General features: G+C 35.2%; 1 protein-coding gene across 4 annotated transcripts in view; it reads left to right on the top strand.

Annotated features, from left to right (window-relative positions):
* LOC118187670 (BTB/POZ domain-containing protein 10-like) overlaps positions 1-25,670 on the top strand; it is a 270,159-nt gene that overhangs the window by 133,346 nt on the left and 111,143 nt on the right. The window lies entirely within an intron of this gene.

The following is a 25,670-nucleotide window of genomic DNA, read 5'->3' on the forward strand; positions in this document are numbered from 1 at the left end:
TGACATTTAACGATTGCGAATTAATATTTCTGAAATTTATTTCGAATTTTAAAAAGATATTTCTAATTAGCCTCGATAAGACCATTTACTTTTGTAATGCGTTAAAAGTGACAATTAAATAAATAATACTACTTTTGATAACCTCCTTCAATGACCCGACCTATGCGCAAATCAAGGATTGCGAAAGAGTTGCGCATTTTATTGGCGTAAAGACTAAACATTTATACCGTTGTTATGTGTGCTCCTGAAATGGAAAAATTATGGTCTTGAAATAGATGTATTCAGGCATACCTTGTGTTTTGGAAAACTTATTTATATGCGGCATAAATTTGATCCACTGGAAATACTGTCTTCTAAAATGTAATTTAGTTTTCATTCCTCATTGCTCTGAATCCCTCCATCAATTCTGCGTCCGCATGAATGCACGAAATGTCATGAATATGTCTTAAACATGATTCTTCTTTTCTGTATGATTACTTTGTAAGCTTATTGAAGCATTTAGTGGACATATGAAATTTAAAAATTTATATTACTTAACCATACTTCTTTTCTTTACCAGTGCTTGCATCTCTTGCGTATTTTTCTGTTCCAGTGCTTCTCTTGAAATTGCATTTTGTTTCTTATCTTGCATGTTATTGCGTATCTTTTAATCAGTGCTTCTCTTGCAACCTTACTAAAGTAGCTAGCACAGAGCATATGACATTTAAAAGTTTGATATGACAAGAATATTTTTTTGGTACCAATTCTTCTGTTGCAGACATTTCTTTAGAATATAATAATCACAGTTAACGCTGTATTCTGTATGTTCTCCATTACTATTTTTTAATATATTTTTTCGGTTATGGTTGTATACCGAGAATGAGAAAATTAATTGAAAATAAACGTGAATTTAGTGTTCGTGGTCAGATTGCGGAAAACTTTAATGAATAGGATTTATGCATGTTCTTTACATCGAAATGAAATCGAGACTCTGAAAAGTTGTCTGAACTGTAGAAAAAAACAGTCTGAACCAATGATTTGCAAGGTGTATGTCGTAGCTCACCAGTTAGGCGGGAAGACCATTTTAGGCAGTTGCTTTTACAGTTACTCTTTATCGTATATGATAGTTGTATGTGTTTACCTAGAACTTCAAATTATCTTATAGTAATCAATGAAATGATAGCAATTTATTATTAATTCAATATTACTTTATCTAGGAATGTCTTTTCTTCTGCTGAATTATAAGCTTGCGGGGCGCAAGATTAAAAAATTTAGGAAATGCCCAGATCTTGAAAATATTTAAATCAAAATGTTAATATCAGGAAATATTTAAAATTTAAAATAAAAACTGGTGGTATTCATTTAATTTTAAAAGAATTTATTTGTAATGATATTTTTGATCGATTTCAATAAAAAAATTTTATTTCTTTTTTTAATAATGCATTGATGCCAGTTTAATTGTGGCGCTAAATAAAAATTAGGGTCTGATATTGCCATTTTGAAGTGATGCCTAACCTCTTATTTTTTTTTTTTTTTTTTTTTTTTTTGTCTTAGTCTTCAGTTTTTTGGAGAAATTTTTTAATTTGCATAAAATGTCAGAATGTTAAGTACTCATTTTATTTACCAGTGATGATATAGCTGATTTTTTAATTTGGTCTTATAATATTTTTAATAATTATAATTTTTTCAAATAAGTGACTCACTTGGGAGGAAGATCTTATGATATTCGGGACGAAGTGTGACACTGCTTTGTATTCATATAAAAATATGAATAAACGCTATTGTGTATCTAGTACACATTCCTTGCATTTCAATTTTTGTATTTTCATTTTCTCATTTATTTCCGCACTTATTGCCTGGCTAGACGCAAATTCATTTATATACCCCGCACATATCTGCGAACTCTCTGTGCAAGCGTAATTTTCATTTTTGTGTGACTTGGCCCATATATATAAGAGTACCGTTAACTTTTTAAAGGTCCTTTCGCCAATTACTGCAGCCGGTGGAAATAATATGTGCAATTATGTGTGAAAAGCGTTTGGCTGTGAATAAACCGACTGTATTCCTGGTTGAATGCTAAACAGTGAAAACAGGGCGAATGTAAAGTATTTGCTGAGATACCGTCTTATTGTTTGAACTGCACTGTCTGATCATTGGTGTCTTGAATCGTTACAATTAAATAAGGATTTTTATAACAGACATATTTGTATGCTACTAAATTGTGAATAAAGAATGCATTTTAAGACTCAGTTTCTTCATTTTTCATTGCTACGTTTACGCAGTATTTGGCGTTACTTTATTAAAGCATTACTTTTATGCGAAACGCTGTATGTAATCAGGATTTCTGCTGTCTTTTAATCTAATATAATTTCAGTTAGACTTCAGAAATTTCGATGTGTTGCTTCGTTGTATTTTTATGTATGCACATTGGTCAACAGGAAGCGTGGTTTTAGTTTCGCTTTATTTTATTGTGTTTTTTATGCAGTAAAGAATACTTCTTTAACACTTGGTTCTGTGTGTTGATGATGGATTCTGTGTTCCCTATTTATCGTTAAGCTTAGCTATAAAACCTCCAGATTTTTAAGGGTTTCCGAATCATTATATATTAGTTCATCATAAGCCTGTTTTTTCATGATGAAAAAGTCCGCCAGTGGCTGTGTCAGTACGACGGCTAGACACTGGTAGTTCCTTCCGATTCGGGTACAGGTAAATGAGTTGACTGCATTAAATTTTCGTGTTTTTCCGATGTGTAAAAGTAATACGAGTCAGTTTCTCATAGCTATAATTCCATTAAGCAGGTACCCCTAACCTGTATTAGTAAGGCCACGAAGGTGCCTCTTTTACCACGCAGTCTGGTCTCTCGATAATAACTTAAATTATATTATCGATGTTTAACTGAAGTTATGTTATCAATGCTTTCTCTACGTGTAACATGAATATGAACAAGTTTCCCACAGAAGGTCCTCTACAGAGGTATTTCTTATGAGGCAGATACTCCTTGTATGTTTCGCTGTATTCGAATAACTATCCAACTATCATGGGAACGAAGAAAGTAATCCTTGAAAGGGCTTCTTACTTAGGGTTCCCAACAAATCTTAATCAAGTGATGGAGGTCTCTGTTTTTCCACACGGGCATTTTCCGTTCGATAGTTGTCTCAGTGGGATCACTCACTTGCTACCACTTGACTAAATTCCTTTCGCGATTTGAGACCTAGATAAACTAAGTTATCGTAAAAGATGTTATTGTTGCGATTTTTATAAAAACCCATGTTTCGAGGTTACCGTGAGTTATTATCTTAAGTATAACGGTTTTTAAAATTATGTTCAGGTTTTTGCATGTGTGTACATTGTTTTATGTGTGATTATTTGCCGGGTGGGAGGCTAATTCATCGCTCCCAATGAAATTTTGCACATTCTAGTTCCTTAAAATAGAGTTGATTGTTAACTAAAATTGTTTGTCATTAATAAAAATTGTTAACTAAAATTGTTTGTCATTAATAAAAATTGTTAACTAAAATTGCTTGGCAGGCTCTGAATAAAAACGTGTTAGGATAATCTTAATTTAATAAGAACGCTGGTTTCTTATAATGATGAGCAAATGAACACAATGTTATACGTATTTTTCTTTCCATTTCTTGTGTCTGTAATTAAATGGATGAGGGAGTGATAAAATTTTCACTTTTTACTGTTTTCAGAGAAGTCTGCAAGACATACATCAGGCAATGCACGTACACATCAGCTTAAAATATATATAAATAAACTAGCGACTCGCTCCGGCTTCGCACGGGTATAAAATATATAGCCTATGTCACTCACTGAAAAAATGATTAATTAAATTAAAAATACTTATAAAATAATTTGCTATTCGTGCGACTAAAAATAAAAGATAATCAACAACAAAAGATACGTATTCTATTAAGTTCTTTTTCTGAACTTACATACCTCACCTTAAATTACGATTTTTGAAAATAATTTCCCTAATATTAAATTGATTTAACTCTAAATTTTAACCAAGATCTTAATAGAAAATTCCAATCCATAAATTATGGTTTTATTTAATCTAATCTTATCTAACCTTATGTACTTATAATTACTATAAGTGCGATTTAAAAATTAACCTTAGAATAGAATATTATTTATATTTTAAAACTACTGTCATACAATTATTTATCGTAACTTACTTAGAATTACTGATACGTTGTCGCCCTGAAAAAGCACATTTTATTAAGTATATTGTTATTTTCCTCGCTAGAGAGCTCCGATAATAAACGCGTCCGATCGCTGCTAAATTCTAAGTGCTATAGGGAGAACCTCGGCCTCCGACGCGCTATTTATAGGCACGCTCCCGCCGCCCCGGCCGGCCGGTACCGCCGCAAACGCTACGTCCCGCAATTTTTAAATCTGTAGACCTTTTCAATGTGTACAATACTTAATACATTATTTTGATAAATCTCGTAGGGTTCAGCCTGCGTTTGCAATGTAAGTGGAAAAAATGTAATTATTTACGACATCACATTAGAAACCTAAAAAATAACAGTATTTCTCCACTATTTAATGGATGTTATTATACATATAAACCTTCCTCTTCAATCACTCTATCTATTAAAAAAAACCGCATCAAAATCCGTTGCGTAATTTTAAAGATTTAAGCATACATAGGGATATAGGGACAGAGAAAGCGACTTTGTTTTATACTATGTAGTGATGATAAATAAAAATTTTAAATTGCAGTCTGAAAACTACTGATTGTAGTATACTTCGGAGAAGAGTGTACAATTACGTAGCTTTAAAAATTCATATGCGTCGAAAATTAAAAATCTGAGCCAAAACAAAAATTTGGCTAATCTTCTTAAACAATAATATTTACTCTTGCCAACTTACAAATCGAAGTCCTTTCTGTTAAATAACTGTAAGACTAAAAGAGGTTCAGTTTTAAAAGCTGTGACATTTTATTATTATTTTTATTTGGAACATAAAATACTATAATAAATAAGAAATATATCAGACTATTAAAAAAAGGTGTGTTATCGCGTGAACAACAAAAAATATATTGGTCTGTATATATCTATATCTCGTATAAAGAGACTTGCAGTCTATATGTTAGTATAAAATCTCATCCTACTTTTTAGATTTTATTTTTGATGCAGACGTTAGCGTACACAAAAACAGAGCAGAGTTAGAAATTGTGTAGTTGATCCATTATAGATTGTTAGAAACTTAATTTTTTATTGTAGTTGTGATAAACAGTTTGTTCTAAAATATTGATTAGAAGATCAAGTAAGTTGACCTTTTTAAATGATTAACTTTTCTTCATTTGGCAACGTCTTTTTGAAATTTCGAAGATATATGAAAGATCTTGTATATCTTCGAAGAAAGATCTTATTCCTCGTCGATTTTCATTAACATCTAATTAATGGCGGACGCCCTGAAAACAGTAGCATTTCTTACAGTAGCAAGTCATCCTACCAATTGTCTACTGGTTTTTAAAGAGAAACTATGAAATCTTGTGCATGTTTTCATAATTTGAGGTGTTCTTTAATTTTAATGAAAATTCATTATTATGTAGTATTAGCTTCTTGAAAGAAAACATTGTACTTTTCTCGTGAATTTAGTTAATTGTTAACTGCAGGATAATTAAAAAGCCAATACAGGTAATATTTTATGCAGAGTCTTTCGTCGCATCATTGCAAAGAGCAAGAAATTGTAATTTTCTGTCAATACGGATTGCTCCCTAGCTAGACGTAGCTAAAAAATGTTTTTTGAGTTTTACGATATTCTGTGTAGATAAGGAAATCATAGCAGTTACGTAATCAGATAGCTTTTCTGTCAAATCGGCAGTAGTACCCTACGGCCATTGATTTTTATGGAAAAATGAAGAAAAAACATATTCTGAGTGACTCAGACCCAACATATACGGAGTAAATAAATATTTAAAAAAGGCACTCTTCACTATCCTCTTACAAAATCTTTAAATTGCTTAAAACCCTTTAAGCTGCAGTCGTTCTTTTTTCAGCCGTTGTAAAAGAAAAATCTAAATCAGCTTCTGAGTAATTCGTTTTCCGTGTGCATTTTTGAGTTTACGTCTCTTAATGCCTATTGCGTTAATTGCATTTGCGATATTTGTTATTGCTTGAGCAAAATGTATGTAATAAGAACATTTATTTGAACGTGGAAGCCTGCATTTTGCGATCCGGCACATAGGCCCAGCGATAGGTCGTTGTCTTATGGAGGGGGGAATAATAATGCTTCTTGTGCTTCGTTAGTTGTCCAACGTAAATGGATAGGTTGCTTCATTCAGCATTGATTATTCCTTGCATAGGTTGATGTCGTTTTACTGCGTATTTGAGCTGTCGGAACTTTCATCGATCTACTTGCTCTCTCACAACAAAAATCGGTTTTCGGCAGCAATTTGCGAGGCTCACAGCAAGTGTCCGGAGAGTGATTTACTGAGCCCAGGCGACCTGTACAACATATAAAAATAATTTATAAGTCTTCCGTTCGCAGTAGAGTTTTTTAAACAGAATGTGACACGAGAACGTGTTTCCAGAGAAGTTGCTTAGTTGCCATTTTGTCTGTCGCTTGCGGTTATGTCAATCCTAAATCTTGATATTAAGTTGCAGTAGAAACCTGCGAAAATTACTATACTTAACATCACTAGATCAATATTTCAGAGAAAATAAGCCTGCAGCGTTTTGCTTGAACTGCCGTCATGTTTTTTCGTCATTTGGTGTGTGTTTATAATAACTCGAAAATTCAGCTTTAAAGATTTATTTTTCGGTGTACCTTATCTATTTACCGGCATATTTATTTCTCGCGCGTAATTTTCCCTCTAGCGTTTTCAGTGGATTTAGAAACTTTTGACATGTACTAGCACTATACAAAGATGGGATCTGTAGAAAAGTATATTGTGTAGGTACAAATGTGACTGTTGAAAGTAATAACTGTAAATTGGTTTCTTTGAAATGTAGATTACAGTATAGATATTGGAGTGTATTTTTTAGTCTGCTAAGTTCTTCTTTTCATTCCTTTAAACATAGTTATACATCGCTTAATTTTCCCCTCTTGATTTTCAGGAAGTAAAATTACTAGTAAGTAAATAAATAAAAGCTGCACCTGTAAATACAGTAACTAAACTGGGCGAGAGGATAGGTTTTTGTTTTAGTTGATTATGGAAAGCACACCAAGGTTATCTGCCTGAGAGGAGGGATACCTTCATGGAGGATTTTCTAAGGGAAACTGTCCCTTGTTTCAGCTAAAATTTCTGGAGGAGACATAATTAAACTAAAATAAGTTCATTATTTATGTGAAAAGAATAAAAAGAATTAAATACTATATTTAATATCGATTCAGAATGTGCCTATAAATGAGAGAAAATAACAGATAAAACTTCCGTTACCCTTCCGCTACCTTTTAAGCGGCAGAGATCATAACCGCTAACCAATATTTCAGCTTGAATCTGGCAGTGCTTAACCACCAGTGTAACATATTAAAAAAATTATAAGTTCCCTTCTAATAGGCCACGATTTTGAGATTTGCCTCAAGTGTTAAAAATCTGTTGCTGAAACTCAGATTAAGACCTGCTGAGACATTGGTTTTTTGTTAATATTTAAAACCACTCCGATGAAAATATTTATTTCCTTTCTTTATTTGAAATGAGCTTTCTTTTATTGTATAGTAATTTTCTTAAGTTCTTAACGAAAAGAGATTTTTTAAGATATTCAGATGAAAACTGGAATTTAATATGTTTAAGTCGTTAGGGGAGGGAAGTAAATTAATTATAAAAAATAGGAAATTTTTCAGTTTTCTTGTTTGATTGACTGATGTTCTTAATTAAATTGCGCTAGGAATTTTTTTCTGTGATTTTTAAACTCTGTAATGTAAATACAAACCAGTTTCCCTTAAAAAATTCACCACAAAGGCACTCATTCGTCCTAGACAGCGCTCGTGTGCTTTACGGTAACCCAAATAATCCAGTCCGGTTCAATCTTTAATCCAACACATGATAAGCAAGTTAAAATAGCAGCTTTGCAATGTCGTTAATTTTGAAGAAGTGCTCTAAATTTTGCCTAATTTTAAAATAGGCTTGCTTCTTTTACGTCTGTTATAATAGAAAAATTGAGTGGTAATCGCCTGTGTCAATCACAATTAACAGTTTCTTACAAGATATCTGTTTTCCTTGCAGTAACTATAAAGCTGCCACAAACTCTTAGACGATGATTGCGCGTGACAGGATTATGGTTCTAAGGGTTGAATTACTTTCTTCCACTGTTTTGAAACGAAGTAGCGAGGCATGAAATCTTGTTTAAGATTTATTTATGGAAAATTATTTCGATGAAAATATTGTCTATTTGCCCAGCAGTTAATACCCCGATGAATAAGCCATGGCTAGTAATAGTTGTGAATTAAAGCATGCTAATATTTTTTTTAAGTTGTGATTCTTGTATTTTGTGACCTACCTGTAAGCAGTCATCTGGAAAAGATTTCGCGTCTTGCCCAAAATAGCAGAATTAAAACCAGTTTTTGAGTCGCTGAGGAATGTTCTGCTCATTTGTTACGAGGACAGCAAGTTAGGTTGAAGGGACAACGCTGTAAATTTTCCATTTGATTGCACTTTGAATTCAGTAAGCTTTAAAATATTAACAGTTTTATTTTGTAAGAAAATCTGAAAACTATATAAGCTGTAATCAAATAAAAGTAGATAATTTCGAAGTTATATAGTTGTGTGATAAAATGTGAGGGGGGGACATCATTACGCGGTGTCAATTGGGAAGGATTCAGAGCAAAAGATGGTTGTGTTATTGTTGATCTAACTGTGGCGCCTTTGCTTCTAGGTATCAAGATTACCCTTCGCAGATATCAATCTTTGGGAGGGAGGGAGGGAACATCAACAGCAACCTCACTCAAAATGAGGTTGATATTGGTTCTCCAGTAGATTCTATACCACAGATCTCACGTTGCTGTCCCGAGTGCTGTGGATCAGATGTGGAATTAAAAACGGTTTGATGGACGTTGTGTGCTTTGCCTTAAGCAAACTTTCCCATCCAGTGGCAGTTCCGATGCATTCCGGCTCCAATATACCCGTGTTAATAATGTTGATCTGAAGGATACCTATCAAATAAACGCACCACAAAGTGATGGTACGTTACTAAGTTAAAAATAGCTATTAAATACGAAATGAAAAAGGAATACCGTTTTGTACTTATTTGAAAATCTGTGCAATGATATACGTCGCAAATCGAAAAATTCTCTAAAATTCTGCCACAAACACTCAGACGACGAATTCTAAGATTTTCTGCTGTTGTGCGGTAACTGCTCAACTACTTTCGAAATTAATCGGGCTCATCATGTAATTATTAATCAGTTCTTTTGGTATCCATATATATATATTTAAGTAGATATTTATTGCGGACGTATGTAAAAAACAATGTCCCATAGGGGAAAAAAAAAAAAACCTTTCATAAAATCTTTGTTAAAGTTGATTTTGCAAAATACCTTCAGTAACTTGAACAATTTTGTTAGGCCCTGCTAATTTAAATTAACTAGTGTCTATTGGATATGTTTGCTGACCTGTGATATTTAGTGTAGCCATAAAATTATAGAAAAAAAAAGTCTTTAACTATCCTGATGGTTTAGATTGCGTGCTTGTCGTACATTTGATGGATTTCGTCGCGGAATGTCGTTCGTGATTTGGAAATGTACTTTTTTTTAAATATTTTTTCTTTATTTTGGTTTCTTTTACTTGGTCTGTGTTACACGGAAGAATGCACTTTGTCCCATTCCTTCTGCTTCGAAAAGTGTGGAAACATCTGAACTGTCACGTTTTTACATTGTACTGGATTTGTTGGTATTCGGAAATCTTTATACCGTAATGTCTTCTTCGTTCTATTGTTTAGTTCTTCTAAATGTATCGATAAGAACCTGCAACCGTAAATCTATTTTAAAGGATGAGCTTATGTGATATTATAATGATGAAAACGAAAATAAACGAAGAATTGCATAAAAGCAGTGGCTCTTTCCACGCATAAAACGTCTTCTTCTTCTCTCTATCTCTCTTTTTATTTATTTATTTATTTATTTTTTTTTATTTTATTTTATTTTTTTTTTTTTTATGTCCCGTGTTAAAAATCTGAGACTGGGAATAATTTTATAAAGCGGTTAGCATTGTGGACAGGATCATGGCGAAGTCTGCCCAGCACAAACATTTTCGTCATGCCTAGCGTGAACTTCAACTAGTTTCTCTTAAAAAGCCATCCACGAACGTACCCTTTTCTTTAGGCGGATAATTCTTGCGTGCTTTTCTATAATTAAGCAAAGGCGTGGTTTTTTGGTGAATTTTATTACTAACCTGAACTTTATTGCTTGCTGCTTGTCAACATGATGTTTTGTAAATTATTTGCTGAATTGTTTAGTTGCTTAAAAGTACACTAGAACTATCTGGCTGAGGGAAGAGATGCCTTCGTGGAGAACTTTCTAAGGAAATTGTCGCGTACTTACGTTACACTTGAGGAAGACCACGGAAACACCCATCTGTATTCAGCGGTCTTATCTGTACCACCACTCGTAGGCTCATTTTGTGAATTAGCTGTGACCTTACGTTATGTCATTTTTGCTGTATTGCATGAAATCCTTATTTCGAGTAAACCTCATTTTCCTTGAGTGAAAGTCTTGTTCAGTGCTTCGTAGTAATTCATTTTTCGTTTTAATGAGCAAGAAAAGTGCTATCTCAAATCCCATGCAGCTCAGCTAGTGATTTTTTAATACAGCTTTTTGTAGCATAACGTCCTTATTGAATCCAAATCTAATTACATTGTTTGAATGCATTCATGTATGTTGTAGCCCAGGAAGTTCTTCGTATAAAGCGGCTTTTGCAAAGATTGCACATGTTTGTGGTGAAATAAATCCTATTTGCACAAGTACACATATAAGTTCATGTTATTCCTCTTCATAAGAAACGTTTCTAGTGTAGGAGATGAGTGAATTAGTCTGCTAGTCTACTGTTTGTATTTGCGCAGTTAGCTCTCATTGCAATCTTCGATGATCATTTGAAGCTTTTAAGGAGCATAAACATAACATCAAATATCTTTCTCCGAAATGCTAGACTTTGCGTATATACTACATCCTTGTACTAAATGCAGACGGCAGCACAGTTCAGCCGTTTTTAGTTTATAGAAAAATGTGTGTTTAGGGTGTTATTTTCAAATACTGAAACTTTTAATTTAATTACATTGTCATCAAAATTAAAGGCTAATGGCAGAAGTAAAACGTAACTGAATGAAACGTAATGAAAAATTATTAATAAAAATTTGTACAAAAGCATTAGTTAACATAAATTATAATGATTGGCCATTGATTATTAGCAAAATATTGAAATTAAAACCAAATTTATGGAAATTGAAAAATCATGGAAAAATTAAGTCACTTTTTATGAGAAAAAAATTATGTGGTATATGGTCTCCTTGGACAAATATGCATACCTAAATCTTAATTTCATAGACTTTACCAAAGTGCGGATCAAGTATTGTGGAACTGCACACCACTCTTCTAAAAGTGTGGTTTTCAACTCCTGAAGTGTCCGGGATGCGCTAAGGCATCCCACACATGCACAATAGGGTTCAAGTCGGGTGAGTAAGGTGGCCAGAGCGTGCTCGTTGCTCTCCCCGGATCAGAGCATGTCTAGAATTACTATTCGGACTATATATGGACTCGTCAGCACTTGGGCACAGTCATCTTGACTCCATTGAACATGACAACGGCATCAGTTTAAACGGACCCCTCTGGAAGCTGGAGTGAGTGGGACACAAACCATTGGTTTTTCTCGTATAGTGTCCAACATCATTATGCTTTCGTGCAGCAGTAGAAATGCAAGTTCGAGTTCCTGTGACAGCCTGAAGGTCTAAAACCAAATCTCTTGTAGTCGCCTCGTGGTTTCTTCTGGGCAACAATGTCATAAAACGATCTTCTGATGCAATGTTGCTCTCGGTCGCCCTTGACCAGGCTGTATCTATCAACTAATCCAGTGCTTAAAAAGCGGCTCCAGACTCTTGATATGACACTTTGAGGGATATCCAAATCTTGGGCGACCTTCACTTGTCTTTGGCCTCCCTCTATTCTACCAATTATTCGCCACTTTTGACCTTTACTTAAATGATGCCTTTGAATTATAATTACTGAATACTGATCACTCTCAGAAACCATATTCACTTTAAATATCACTACAGACCAGAATTCCAACTTGCATCCATTGCGCACCATGTTGTCAGTCATCGAATTTGCATGTTTCTGGTGCTAACATACGCGCGGAAGTCCAATTTTGGGTTCAATTGTATTCAGTTAACACAAATAATTACAGCATTGGGCATATTGGTTGCAACAGTAACTTAGTGAGCATATTTTTCCTCATTATCCTTTAATTTTGATGACCAGTTTAAATAATGCTGTTGTTTTTAATTATGATGCTTTTCTTTCAATCACCCACATGCTGATGTTCAAAAAATGTTTTCATTGAAAGCTTACTCTCTTTTTCGACCTGTAATTTTTGTGTTTTTCTTTGCAAACTCTACCCACCTATGCCATGGACCTCAACAGATTATAGTTCTCTGCCATTTCGAACTGTTGATAAAAATGCGTTTTTATGGCTCTGACAAGGAATATCTTTGGGTTTTAGAGCCGTAAATAAGCACAGAAAATGTCGTATAATTTCTTCTCTGCGGGAAAAAACAACATTTATGAGCACAGATTCCTTATTTTAGCTCTAGTATGCTTCAGACTTGATGATTTTGTTACTGTCGTGTTTGTAAATTCGTAACACTTTGTAGAGACATTCGGTAATTTTTAAAGCAGGAGTGATGAAAAATGAGCAACGCCTTCGCCGGGAATCGAAGGACGGACCTCTAGAAATACGCGCCCAGCATGCAGACCACTACACCACGAAGACACGCTAAGAAGGCGGGAGAAATACCTTATAAATTTTATTTGAAACATTATTTATTTGAAGAAATTAACATTTTACCCTTCTCCAAATTTTTCATTTATTTCATCGGCCTCTCAATTTTTTTCACAATTCGTTTCGCCAGTAGCCGGGTGAGTGAGGTCGCAGAATACTGACAGTTCGTCCTGGGTTCAAATTCTGCCGAAAAGGTTGGCTGTATGAGCATTTATATATTTTTTTCGCGTCTAACACGGGAATATGGGCAATTTCCCAAATCCTCTTCGAAAGCAAGCCTTCCTTCAACTAAATATAAATAGCCGTCGCGAGTTTTGCCGTGCAATTAATTAACATGACCTTTTTTTCGCAAACATTGTTAGTTTGTGGTAATGTTCTTCTGTGTTGTTGGTCTAATATAGTTTCTTTATAGTTTTATTAACCATCTGGTCCACAAATGGATAAGACAGCTGCGTATTAGTAGACTGACCCCGGATCTAATCCTTGCGCACGGCGTACTGGCTCTTGGGTTTTTTTTTTTTTTTTTTTTTTCGTGATTTTCTATGTAATGTGAGTAGGAACTAGTTTTCCTTGGAAGATCCTCCGAAAAGGACATCCATCCCCTTAGGAACGTGGCCTTTGCGATCTATACCTTAAAATTGATTCTAATCCTTATTTATAGCCGCATTTTACGAATTTGTTTTATAGCATGGTTCCTGGTTATCTTCCCAAGTATGAATTCAGTTGCAAAAGTAATTCTTTGATATAGTCGAAAGTAACTAGAAGTAAACTACTGTTCTTGGAATTTTATGAGATTATTGATAAATGTAAAGAAACTATGCAGCTAAGGAACCTTTGTTCTTGTTGGATTTCAGGAACTACGAGATTTAGATTTGTCACTGCTCGTTTGAGCCATGTATGCCGCATTAAATGTACTCCGCCTCCTTGGTCGGTGTAGCCAATGGTTCTGAACCTTTTTTTGCCGCATGCACTCTGTTCACATTCGTAGACGATCATTCATCTACCCTTTCTAAAACTCGAAAATTGCGTATGCATTTATTTGAATTTAGATTATTTTCTAATGTAGTTTACAAATTAAACAAGAAAAAGTATAGAAAATATTGATAAATATCAGAACTTAAGGCTGACCACATTCTCCTCTGAAGCTATGAAATCCCCCCGGGGAAAAACCCCTGGTATACTGGTTGGCCTCCTTTCATATGCCGGAGAAGGTGTAACATGGAGGTAGGAAGTAAGGAAGAGTTACACCATGGAGATTTATTCTTACCTCCATGGTGTATAATGTCTTTGCGCCGTGTGAGCGCTTAAAATACACGTGAGCCTTCTGAGTGATTTGGAGATAGAGGAAGAGGGATGGGCGATCGTTGGACCGGTTCCCTGAAGGATATCTCTTTAAAACTGGGATGGAACTCAGCAAAGTTGTACTGTCACCCAAGGCCCATGTCAACAACAGACGCAGTCCTGCACTTCTCGCCATGATAAAAATTCATGAACTTGTTCTGTTGTTACTACCAGACAAGTGAATAAATCACAAGAAAAGTTCTCCAGAAAAATCTGAGCGAATAATTCCGGTGACGTTATCTCCTTACAAAAGCGATTTACTTGAGGGAATGTTTTTACGTTGATGTTAAATTGAAGTAATTTTATCAGGAATAAAATTACTTCAGTTTAACATCAACGTATGGTCATGATCAAATTTAATTTACTCGTATCGAAGCCAGTAGCGAATACTTTAAACTGCATAACTTTGGAGGGGGTCTCTTTTTTGGTGTTACCACAATGAATTGAATTTTATTACTTGTATTTTTATTTTATTCTCCTACCCTCAGACCATTCACTCGCGAATCGAATAGTATCGATGAGCAATAGTCGCGGGTGGGAGTCCCGGAACTGATCGTACTCGCATTTCCGCTGTTTCACCCGTGGATAAGTTGAATACAAGCCAGTTCCATCAGTATGGCCTCCACCGTCTTCTCTTCCTCTTAGCTCTCGCATGCTTTACCGTTATTAAAACAGTAGAACAATAAATGTTATTTTCTCCACGAGATCCTTTTAGAAAAAGATCTGACTTGCCATTTGCGTACATTTTTTACATGTGACGCTTCTATTCTTTTGTGCATATTTGGAAATGCTTGCTATTATTGAAATGAGAGTTCTAATCTTTTCAAAGAAACTTATGGCCTTAGTAACCAACTTAAGTTTATGTGCTCAAGTGCATTTGTTTGGCAATAAATACTTGATTTTTTTTTTCCTCTCGAATTTTGAATTTTTCACTAAATCATCACTATTGGAAACAAAGTACCCCATTTTTTATATATATATATATATAAACGAACGTCCCGCTTTTGCTTGAATATCATCAATAAATCACTAGTGATCTTCTGTTTTAAAAGCTATTTCCTGCTGTTATTGTCAATACAGATATTCTCGTTTTAAGTTTAAACAACCTCTGAGTTTTATTTTTTTCCTCGATGTTCTAGGTGACATTTGGAGTTCATTATGGTCTTAATTTCGCCGATATTGTTCCTTCCCTTCTGTTGCTGATAGATTAAGCTGTTATTGGAATCTTTCCAACGGGTAACGATTTGACAGTAAACCTTCTTGAGACAGACAGCCGATTGTTTTACGCTAGCACCGTACTGTCACTTTTATTGGAATAGAATAAAGAGTGTGAGAACGTTCCCTTAATCTATATTTGTGATGCATACGTTATATAAAAATAGCACAAGTTTTATATATAGCGAAAATGTATATATTTTCACGCATTTCTCAAGGTAGTGTAAAAAATGACTTTATTCCTTTTTTTGTATTGATATTCTTTTAGTTTGGTTGCTTTAATTATGGCAAAGCACTCGAGGGCTATCGGCTTAATTGGAGGGATGTCTTCTTGGAGAAAATTTTGAGGGAAACTGGCTCATATACACGTCATACAAAAACCGCGAAAACGCCCATGCAGCCGGCTCGTTCGCCGGGATTCGAACCCCTCACCGAACTACCAGAGTTTAGCGACCTTTACCGCTCGGCTGCTGGTAGGCCCTATTGCTGTTCTATTAACAGTTTGCTCTTAGTCATTTCACTGTAAACTGTATTACGTAGCTTATTTTTCCACTTTTTTTTTACTAATTTTATTGTCCGTAAATCGAAAAGAAAAACAATGCAAATAATTTAATTTCCGAAAAAAAAAACAACAGATGAAAAGTAGTAATAGATAAACTACTGGTAATTATCTCAATATTATTTATTTAAAAGAAATCTATATTTCAGTAAGAATACATAGCAGTACAATGTCTAATAAGGGATCTTCTTTTCTATTTCCTTTAACTTGAATATCGCCCTTTCTTCTTGTCTGTGCTATTGCTTAGACCTCATATCATCCATAAATAATTAGAGAGGCTTAATCAGCGAAATCATAGACTTAATGTGATTTCGTGTTTGCTTCGCTCTGATGTGTAGTAGACTAGCGTAGAATTTAACAGTTAGAAGGGAAAAGTTCGGCATGGCCAGTTAGTTTTCTAGGGTTTATCTTTGTTAGTAAAGCGAAAACAATCACAATAGACGAATTCATTTTAAAATTTAGGGGAGCTCGTTGTCTGAATTCATTGTGGAAGGGGAAAATTACGCGGATGTTTTTATAATTTTCAGAACCTGACGATAAAACGCTAGGGAGGGAATACGCGAGAAAATACAGTGTTATTTTTTCAGACGATTTTAATTCATTATACATTCATTTTGTTGTTACATAGAACTGAACTTAATTTTTTTTCTTTCCCTTAGAAGAACATGTTACCCCCTACCGTTTGATTCGTTTTTAAATAATAACTTTATGTTCTCTGTCGTGAATTTCTATGGATTACTTCTGAACTTAGTAGGCCTGCTGTAACTGCTCATCTTAAACCATTTTCAGGTTATAAGGTATTTCTCCCACTTTCCTAGCGTGCCTTCGTGGTGTAACGGTAGCACGCTGGGCCGGTATTCCAGAGGTCTGTTGTTCGATTCCCGGCGAAGGCGTTTGCTAATTTTTCATCTCTCTTGCTTTCAAAAAAATCCTAATGTCTCTACAAGTGGCGCCCGAACTAAAAGGGTTGTGGATGATAATTCTCCGCACCCAGGATTTCTCGACTAGGTCCCCTAAAACCCTAGTCGCCCTTTAAAAAAGGGAGTATATAAGGTATTTCTCCCACTTCCCTAGCGTGCCTTCGTGGGGTAACGGTAGCACGCTGGGCCGGTATTCCAGAGGTCCGTAGTTGGCGAAGGCGGTTGCGTATTTTTCATCTTTTCTGCTTCCAATTAACCTAACGACTCTACAAGGTGTTAATTTGTAATGCGAGTAGGTGGTTATAATATGAATCATTTTATGTAAAGTTACGTAAGAAATAATAAGAATGCTTTTAAGTAAAGGTACGTATGTAGTGATGTCGTCCGCGATCTACCGGTTTTAATTAGTTATGTATTTTTTAAATGTCGAAGATTTCTTAGATTTATTTTATTTAAAAACAGTATGAGAGAATTTATATATTCAGGGTTATTCCCTGTTTTTCCTCCGTTTTCCTGGGAAGTAGTTTAAGTATCTTTAAACAGGCAAAATGCTTTAAAAAATTGCGTGTTACCGAGTTATTGTTTCAGGCCCTTTTATTGCAAACTAAAAATTCCTTTTTACTCTTTAGAAACATTATTGTCCATTTTGGGGGCGCAGGGTGGTAATCAATGTGTCATTTTTCTTTTAATCTTCGTATTTGTTGTTGTTCTTTAATATGTCTTTCACTGGAAAGGATAAAACTCTGAGAGGCGGGCGAGTTGTTGTGGGGAATTTGCCAGCATTTCCTTTATTTGAGCCCTTTAGCTCACTGTCAATACAACAAAGTGCAAGTCCAACCAGAAATACATATATAGGGTTATTTGCAACTAATGGGAAAATTGTACGAGTCCGTTTTGAAAAATAAATCTCAGAAAGCATCATTTAGTTCCATTATTTATAGCGAATTATCTGTGAGCAAAAACACGAAACCGCAGTTTCCTTAAATCCTGGAAAACGAACTTGCACCACTTTTGGAAACCAAAGCTTTCATATCTGTGTAAGAGACTAGCTTTCAGAATGTGTTTCACGAGAGTGATTCTGCCTTAAAAAATAGCTTGCTTCGTATCTTCCTGCCTAAACGATAGCGTTTCGTATCTGCGTGACCGAAGCTTCTCTCGGTTATGCTGAATACCTTGCATAATAAAATATATTTGTTCGTGCTTTGCTTTTCTTCTTCTGTTTCGGCAATGACAGTTTTGTTCTGTTATGTTTCCCTTGATTCATTCTGTGGTTTGTTGCGCACGTAAAGTAAATATCAGATATGTCACTTTACATAATTTTGCTTGAAAGGACACGCACTATGCATATAGCGCCTTCTGCACTTTCCCACAATGTATAAAAAAATTTACAATAAAAATAAACTCTTATCACGTCATGCAGTGAACCTGTGAATTTCGACACTAAATATCTTATCTTGTTATCTTCTCAAAACAGGCATACAACGTCCGAGCGGTAAAATCACTGAATACTGGTAGTTCGAACCGGGCTGAAACCCCGATGAACGGAATCGCTGCTTGGGCGTTTTCGGGTTTTTCTCCAAAATTACTATACTACAAGGTTTACTGTTCTCGACCAAGGTCAGCTCGTTCGACGCTGTTAGCGTTGGTGACTTCGACGTCCTTCACTCAAACCACGTTTCCTATTAGTGCGGTACGTGTGATTTGCGTACCTGGGTCTCCAATCTGCGAACAATTGACATTTGTGATGTGATGACGTCGCTCTTTCGAAAAGGTGTACCTTGAGAAAGGTTTGTCTTTGAAAGAGTGTAACCTTATTGGTCTACTGACTTTGGTTTTTTTTTCCCCATGTGTGGTTGGACATGCTACGCGCCAATTAGTCCTCTACGAAGGCATCCCTCCCCTTAAACAGATAAGTCCTCGTTTGCTTTGCCATAATTAAACAAAATCTATTTAACTCTTCAGAGTACCTTCGTTACTTATGCTAATTCAAAACTGTCTGTTGCGGGGTATCGGGATTCTTAGTTATTGAAAAGTAATGGTACAAGTAGTAGGACAAGTAGTGGGACAAAGGAAGAACATTATTGAATCATAGTTAGTTTTGCTGTTGTAGCAGTATGAATTTAAAGCGTCTGTCTGTGAACATGTTTTAGAGACAATTAAATACTGGTAAACAATTAAGTGACGTGCTTTGTCGTTAAAATGTATACCGGATAGGGGATTTCGACCGTTAAAGCTGGATCTAATTTCACCAGAGGCCCACCAGCGGCCGAGCGGTAAAGACGCTGAACACTGGTAGTTCGGTCTGAGGTTCGAATCCCGCGAACGGGCTGGCTGCATGGGCGTTTTCGTGGTTTTCCCCATGTGTAACGTGTATACGAGCCAGTTTCCCTTAGAAAGTCCTCCACGGAAGGCATCCCTCCCTTTAGGCAGATAGCCCTCGTGTGCTTTGCCATAACTGAATAATCCAAAATCCAAATCCTAATTTCACCAGAATGGCACTCATCCGTGAATTCTTACTTATTGCTTTTGCAAATTTTACGTTGCCATTTTTCTTACCTTAATACGTTTGCAATCATAGTAATCTTTGCATTATATAAAAATAGTGTGCTTTAAATTTAAGAAGCAAACAAAATTAAATTTTTATCTGGCTAAAATGCGTTTTAGGGAAAAGTAAGGCGTATGCTTAAGCAATCCGTAATTCAGTAATGTGTTTTAGGAAAAAGTAAGGCGTATGCTTAAGCAATCCGTAGTTCAGTAATGTGTTTTAGGAAAAAGTAAGGCGTATGCTTAAGCAATCCCTAATTCAGTAATGTGTTTTAGGAAAAAGTAAGGCATATGCTTAAGCAATCTGTAATTCAGTAGCAAACGACTGCTTGAAGAAAATACGAAAGTAAGCAAAAGTACGGGAGTAAAGTGAACAGATAGGAATATGAAAAATGGTATTTCCGACACACTAAATTTCTACGTCTCCTGCTGTGTGTGAGATATTATCGTATAAATATTGATGGAGGAATCTGAAATTTTGAAATATGCTTGTTATGCTTGTGTGCACTCTTACTGAATATTAGCACGGAACATTGTTAAAATTCAGCAAGCATTGAGCATCAGTTTTTCAAATTTCCTTCCTGATTTTATTTATCTAACATTTTTCACGTGCTGCACTTTCCCGCTTTGAAAGATATTGCTTGGTAAAATTTGTCATGTCTTACTAGAAATTATTACTCGATTCAAGTGTATTTCTTCTTTCTTTGCTTTCCGCTTCAAAATTGAGAGGAAAAGCATACTTCTGAATACTTCATTGTTCGCTGCGTGTTCGTTATTTTAAAAAGACTGCATGCGCAATAAAAGTCAGTTTCTTCCAATCGCGAATTACCTTTGATGACATTTATGCTAAAGAATGCGAAGATAATACGTTTACAGCTGCTGTCACACATAAGGAAAAAGAGGAAAACAACTTGGTTACTTAATTTTTGCACTTTGTCTCTTGATGTAAAACAGTTCACTACCGTGGACTAATAGGATTACTAGGTAAAGGAAAACAGGTACTCCATAACAGCAGCAAATCAGGAGTTTTGATGCTCGTAGCTGATTGGTTCAAGGATGAATAATCTGCAACTTTTTGTGGAAGAAAGAATGGCATGTTTATCTTTCAGCAGTAAATCCATAGTAAATTGTTCGTAAATAGATGACTGTCTGAAATAACAGCGCTTTAAGAAGCGCTTTAGGGAGAGACAATTTCCAACAGGATATCTCAGAAAAACTTAATTTATATTTAATTACAAAAAGAGATCTCTGAAACACCAAGCAGTTTGCAATCGAACCTAGACGAAACTGTCTGCTTTTAGTAATCTTATAATTTCGTTAAGCTTGGCGTAAATAGGAAAAGAAGCAAAATTAGCTTAGCGCTATCTATACTGACTTTTTGCATTTCAAAGTCTGACTCTGGTATAAAGCTGCTGCTACCGAGCGGGAGCTCGCAAAGATTCCCGAGACGGCGGTTTAATTTTTTCTTTTCATTCCATAAGTCTGCCTCGTTTGCATTCCCAATCCTGGCAGTTTAATTTTTCAAAAACTGAATTGCATAACGGAAATTACTATCGTCAGTCCAATATATTGGACATACTCTGCCTTGAATTGCGAGTATTTTATGAACGTTAATATTTTCAACCTTGCTTCGAATCCTGGCGAACGAGATGGCTGCATAGGCGTTTGCATGGTTTTCCCCAGTATAACTTGAACAGAAACCAATTTCGCTTAGTAAGTCCCCTAGGGAGTTGGCCCTTGAGTGCTTTGGCATACGTAATCCAGATAGTCTAAACATCAATACGAATCAGTTTTCCGTAGAAGATCCTCCACGAAAGTGACTTTTCTCCTTGGAATGTAGCTCTAGCAGGCTTTGCCTTGAACATCAACTGAACTAAACGGAACAAACCATTTAACAGGTCCGGATTTGAATTCCATTTAAGCTGTTGATGTTCGTAATGATCCTGACTCTACTTTGTATGAATTTTTTTTTATGAATAGTTTGAAGTCAGTACGTAAATTGCAACCACTGAGAATGAACAAGCCTTGCATACGTTTTGAAAGCAAGAACTGAATGCATTTATTCGAAAAACTGTTCAACAAATGGATTTAATAAAATCATATGAAATGTTGACTCAATTAAAAAAAAGCAATTAGTTTAAAAGAAATGATTTTCTTAAAATTTTCATGTTATATAATTTTCCCCTACATGCTAGTCAACTATCATTCTTTCATCCGCTACAATACCCACAGCTTATTAAAATGACTTTCGTTCTAGGCATATATGAGTTTATTAAGTAGCTGATACAGCGATTTGTGTATTGCAAATCGTGATATCAGTTTCGAACTTTTCAAGCCAAACAATATCTAACAACTAATTTAATAATTAAGCCTAAAATAATTATTAAAAATTATTGCTGAAACTAAACTATTTACTCAGTTTCTGAAATTTATTTTGAAATTTTTTATAAAGTATTTTTATACGTAACTAACGTTCTTGATGAAGTTTCATCTCTTACAAACAACTATTCCATCTCTTGTGTTTTCATGTTGTTCAATAACTGTTTTTCAGTTGTTTTCAAGTTCATAAAATTGCTGGTAGCTTATTTATTTTGTTCTTTTAGCCCTTTTAGTTTTAACAGTTTTTTTTATTTTATTTTATTTTATTTGTTGTGCTATTCTAGATTCAAATGATGTTGGCATGTCACCATTCTTTTGTGTATCGCTTTCACTGTCAGTTTCTACAGTTCTTTTAACACTTCCATAGTCAGTTTTTACGCTTGTTATCTCAATATTAATGTGAATTGGCACATATTCTAAAAACTCTTCATAAAAACTCTCAGTTGATGGCGAAACATTTACTGTAGTTTGCAATTCCTCAGAGGCTTATACGTAAATTCCACATTTTTAAAGTAGTTTTGACTAGTTTTAAGAGATTAAACTATGCAATGACTAATAATATGCATGGCCTCTACCAGAGATATCGAATTATTTATCTCCTTTGAAGTGCTTGCATTTTCACAAAATTCAATTCTGTTCATCATTTTCTGAACGTCGTTTTTGTAATGAAATATGAAAACTTTTATAACAGCCTGGTCTAAAGGCTGAATGTTAGAAATTGTATTTGGAGGAAGAAACACTAATGTTGCATAGACTAACTCTATGGATGAATTACGGAAAGCTTGATAGGTATTAAATTGTATATTCTGGAAAAGAAGAAGCAGTCTTTGTGACAGAGTTTTATAAGCGACAGAAATGATTTTATAATACGATTTGGCTATTGATTAGTATGCATTTGTTTTGGATTCTGGAGATTTGAACGTAATACGTGGCTGAGTTTAAACCAGTGAGTTTAATAATTATGCCGGCTTTTAATTGCTGTATGCTGTATGCGATTTAATGCCCGGCTCTAAATTGCTGTATGCGAAGCGATTTAGAGCCGAGGAAGTGGAAATTGCCAGATTTAAATGTGAACAAAGTGAAACGAGGCACAGCGTATTGAAATACAGTAGTTCACATGTGCGCAGTAAAGTCCGCCCTCATTTAACTTTGTTAATAAGTTTGAAACTCTATCTCGGTAGGTGAATTTCCACGAAGTACGATTCTTTATAAATCGAATATTTTTTTTTTTTTTTTTTTTTTTTTTTTTTTTTGTAGTTAGAGTATCGAAAACCTGTTTACGACCTAAATATGTTTTTAAATATTATTAGAGCTTCTAGACATTAAATAGGATTCTTCAGTCATACCCAAAATAATAGAAAATAGGGCATATTAGACCGTATAACTATATTATTATTATACGTTTAATTACACGCACACACAACTTGCAACCTATGAAAATAATGCAGCTTGTTCGATGATGATGAAGGGATTTACTGCACAGCAAAGAAGAGCAAGGTTCTGCTCCTCTTAAATCACGACTTCAGATTTTGAGAAAACCATGGTTAAAGCTGCGAAAGCCGAAACGCGAAGTGGCTAGGGATGACTGTATCTTCCTATAGTAATCAAGAATCTGAGCACCTGTATAATCTTCTCGGAATCAGTGTGAAAATATGGGATATGGTCACTGCGAAACGTTGTGTTATACATTTAGAAAATCAGCAGTTCCGTTATACTGCAAGCTAAACTACTGTAGAATTATTGGTATTTAGAAAGATTTCTTATACTCAGTATTTTAGGGGAATTATAGTCTTTTTAAATTCTGTTTTTCCCTTTTTTTTTTTTTTTTAATATACTTAACGTATGAGATTGCGTGTCATACTTATACCCAAATACTGGAAGTAATAGCCTTGGAATTTTTCTTTTTATTAACGGCTGTCGTGAAAGTGTTACATTATAAAACATCATTGTCCTTTTTTTCATCCCCTAACTATCAATCAAATATTTCACATGTAATGTGATGTAATTAAGTAACTCGTTAACTTTGTTTCTACTTCAAGTAATACCGCAATTAATGAAGAAGAAAGAAAGAGAGAGTACCCTTTTAAAAATTCATTACTCCTTTCATTTTTCTTCGGAGTCCGTCGCAATTCTTTGCCAAGCCTAAAAGTCTCATTTATCTTAAGCTTACTGCCAATTTCATTTGGCAGCGGTTCGTGCTATCGTGTCTCCAGCTTTAAACTTTTCTAACATCTTGAATAGTCTAATTCGCTGTTCTGTTGCGCCTCAGAATTGATATTTCTTCAGAATTTATTTGCCTGCGTTAAGGGAAAAGGAACTATTCTTTAACAGATAATCATTTATAATCGCATTCTATTTTGCTCAGATTATGTTAAATTAAAGACAGTGGAAACTTTAATTATCTGTTAGAAGAGTAACATTTTATAATGATGTGTAAACAGAATTATGGGTAACATTTTGCAACTTTGACTGCTGTTTAAAATTGCCAATGTTAGATGTGAGCTTTTGCGGCTCGTCCATTTACGCGAAAATGCGTTTACCTGGATTGATTTACCTCTAATGATCGTTAATGGCTCGTTAATGGCTTGCATCTTTTCGATGAATTTGCGAATATTTCCAGGGTTATTTACAATAGCCAACATTGCGGGTGCGAACAGTGTGTGGGTTTAGCATAAACTGACCGCACGCGTCTTTGGGCTTGGGCTCGGGCTCGAATCCTGGACATTTTTGAGCGTCTTATCTTTGCGGAATGCGAGTACTTAAAATGTGTCATTCCGAGATTCTTCTTGCTTGATCAGTTTAGGGAAAGTGCTGTACGACACCTTCGTTTTCGAGCCATTAGGTTGCTGTCGGTCTACTTCCGTTATAAAGAAGTGGAATCCCAAAGACATGTATGTGATTACTTTGAAATACTGACAGTGTATTTGGAGAAGCAACAATGTATCTGGAGAAAGAAGTTTATTTGCACTAAAGATTGCCTGTCTTCTATTAATCTATAGTAAATTGAAAATATATCCCAATAAGTGTTGAATATGTCAGTCGCCATGACTAAGCATTGCTTAAAGACGATTTAAGATGCATTTCATCTAACACTGGTTATTATTTTTTAAAGTCTTTGGTACTAAGTGATCCTTGTGTACTTGCGACTTCAAGTAGTTCCATAACCAAAAATAACAGGGTTTTCTTCAGGGTCTTGAAGTCTGGAGGGTCATTCGTGCTAAAAGTCGCGCCTGATCACTCGATTCTTGCCAGAAACGGTGAGAAAGATTTGTTTACAGGGAAAGAGACCCGGTTTGTATTGGTTTATTTGAGTATGGCAGAGCACTCTAGGGCTATATGCCTGAGAGGCAGGATGCCTTCGTGCAGGACTTTCTAAGGGAAACTGACTGGTATATACGTCACACATGAGAAAAACCACGAAAACGCCCATGCAGCCAGCCCATTCGCTGGGATTCGAACCTGAGACCGAACTACTAGGGTTCAACGACGTTACCGCTCGGCCATTGGTGAGCGAAGCGACATGGATTAGTTTCCAGTCTGTCTGCATGAATACCTCAAAATCTAGTGCTTGTCATTTACCAGTGTAGGCATAATTTTGTTTCTAATAGGTTAGTGTAATACTGACAGTGAGTTCAGAAGAAATAAAGCCACGTATTCCGAGAGACAGCGCCATCTAGTGGATATAATTGTAAAATAAAATTTCTATATTTGTATATATGCGTAATTTTGTGCATTACTGTTCTGACGAAGGTACTGAAGTGCTACAAATGCACTGAATACACTGAAATCC

This window comes from Stegodyphus dumicola, chromosome X2 (assembly GCF_044657685.1).
Source record: "Stegodyphus dumicola isolate Sdum_Otavi_A_Nest chromosome X2, ASM4465768v1".
Taxonomy (NCBI): domain Eukaryota; kingdom Metazoa; phylum Arthropoda; class Arachnida; order Araneae; family Eresidae; genus Stegodyphus; species Stegodyphus dumicola.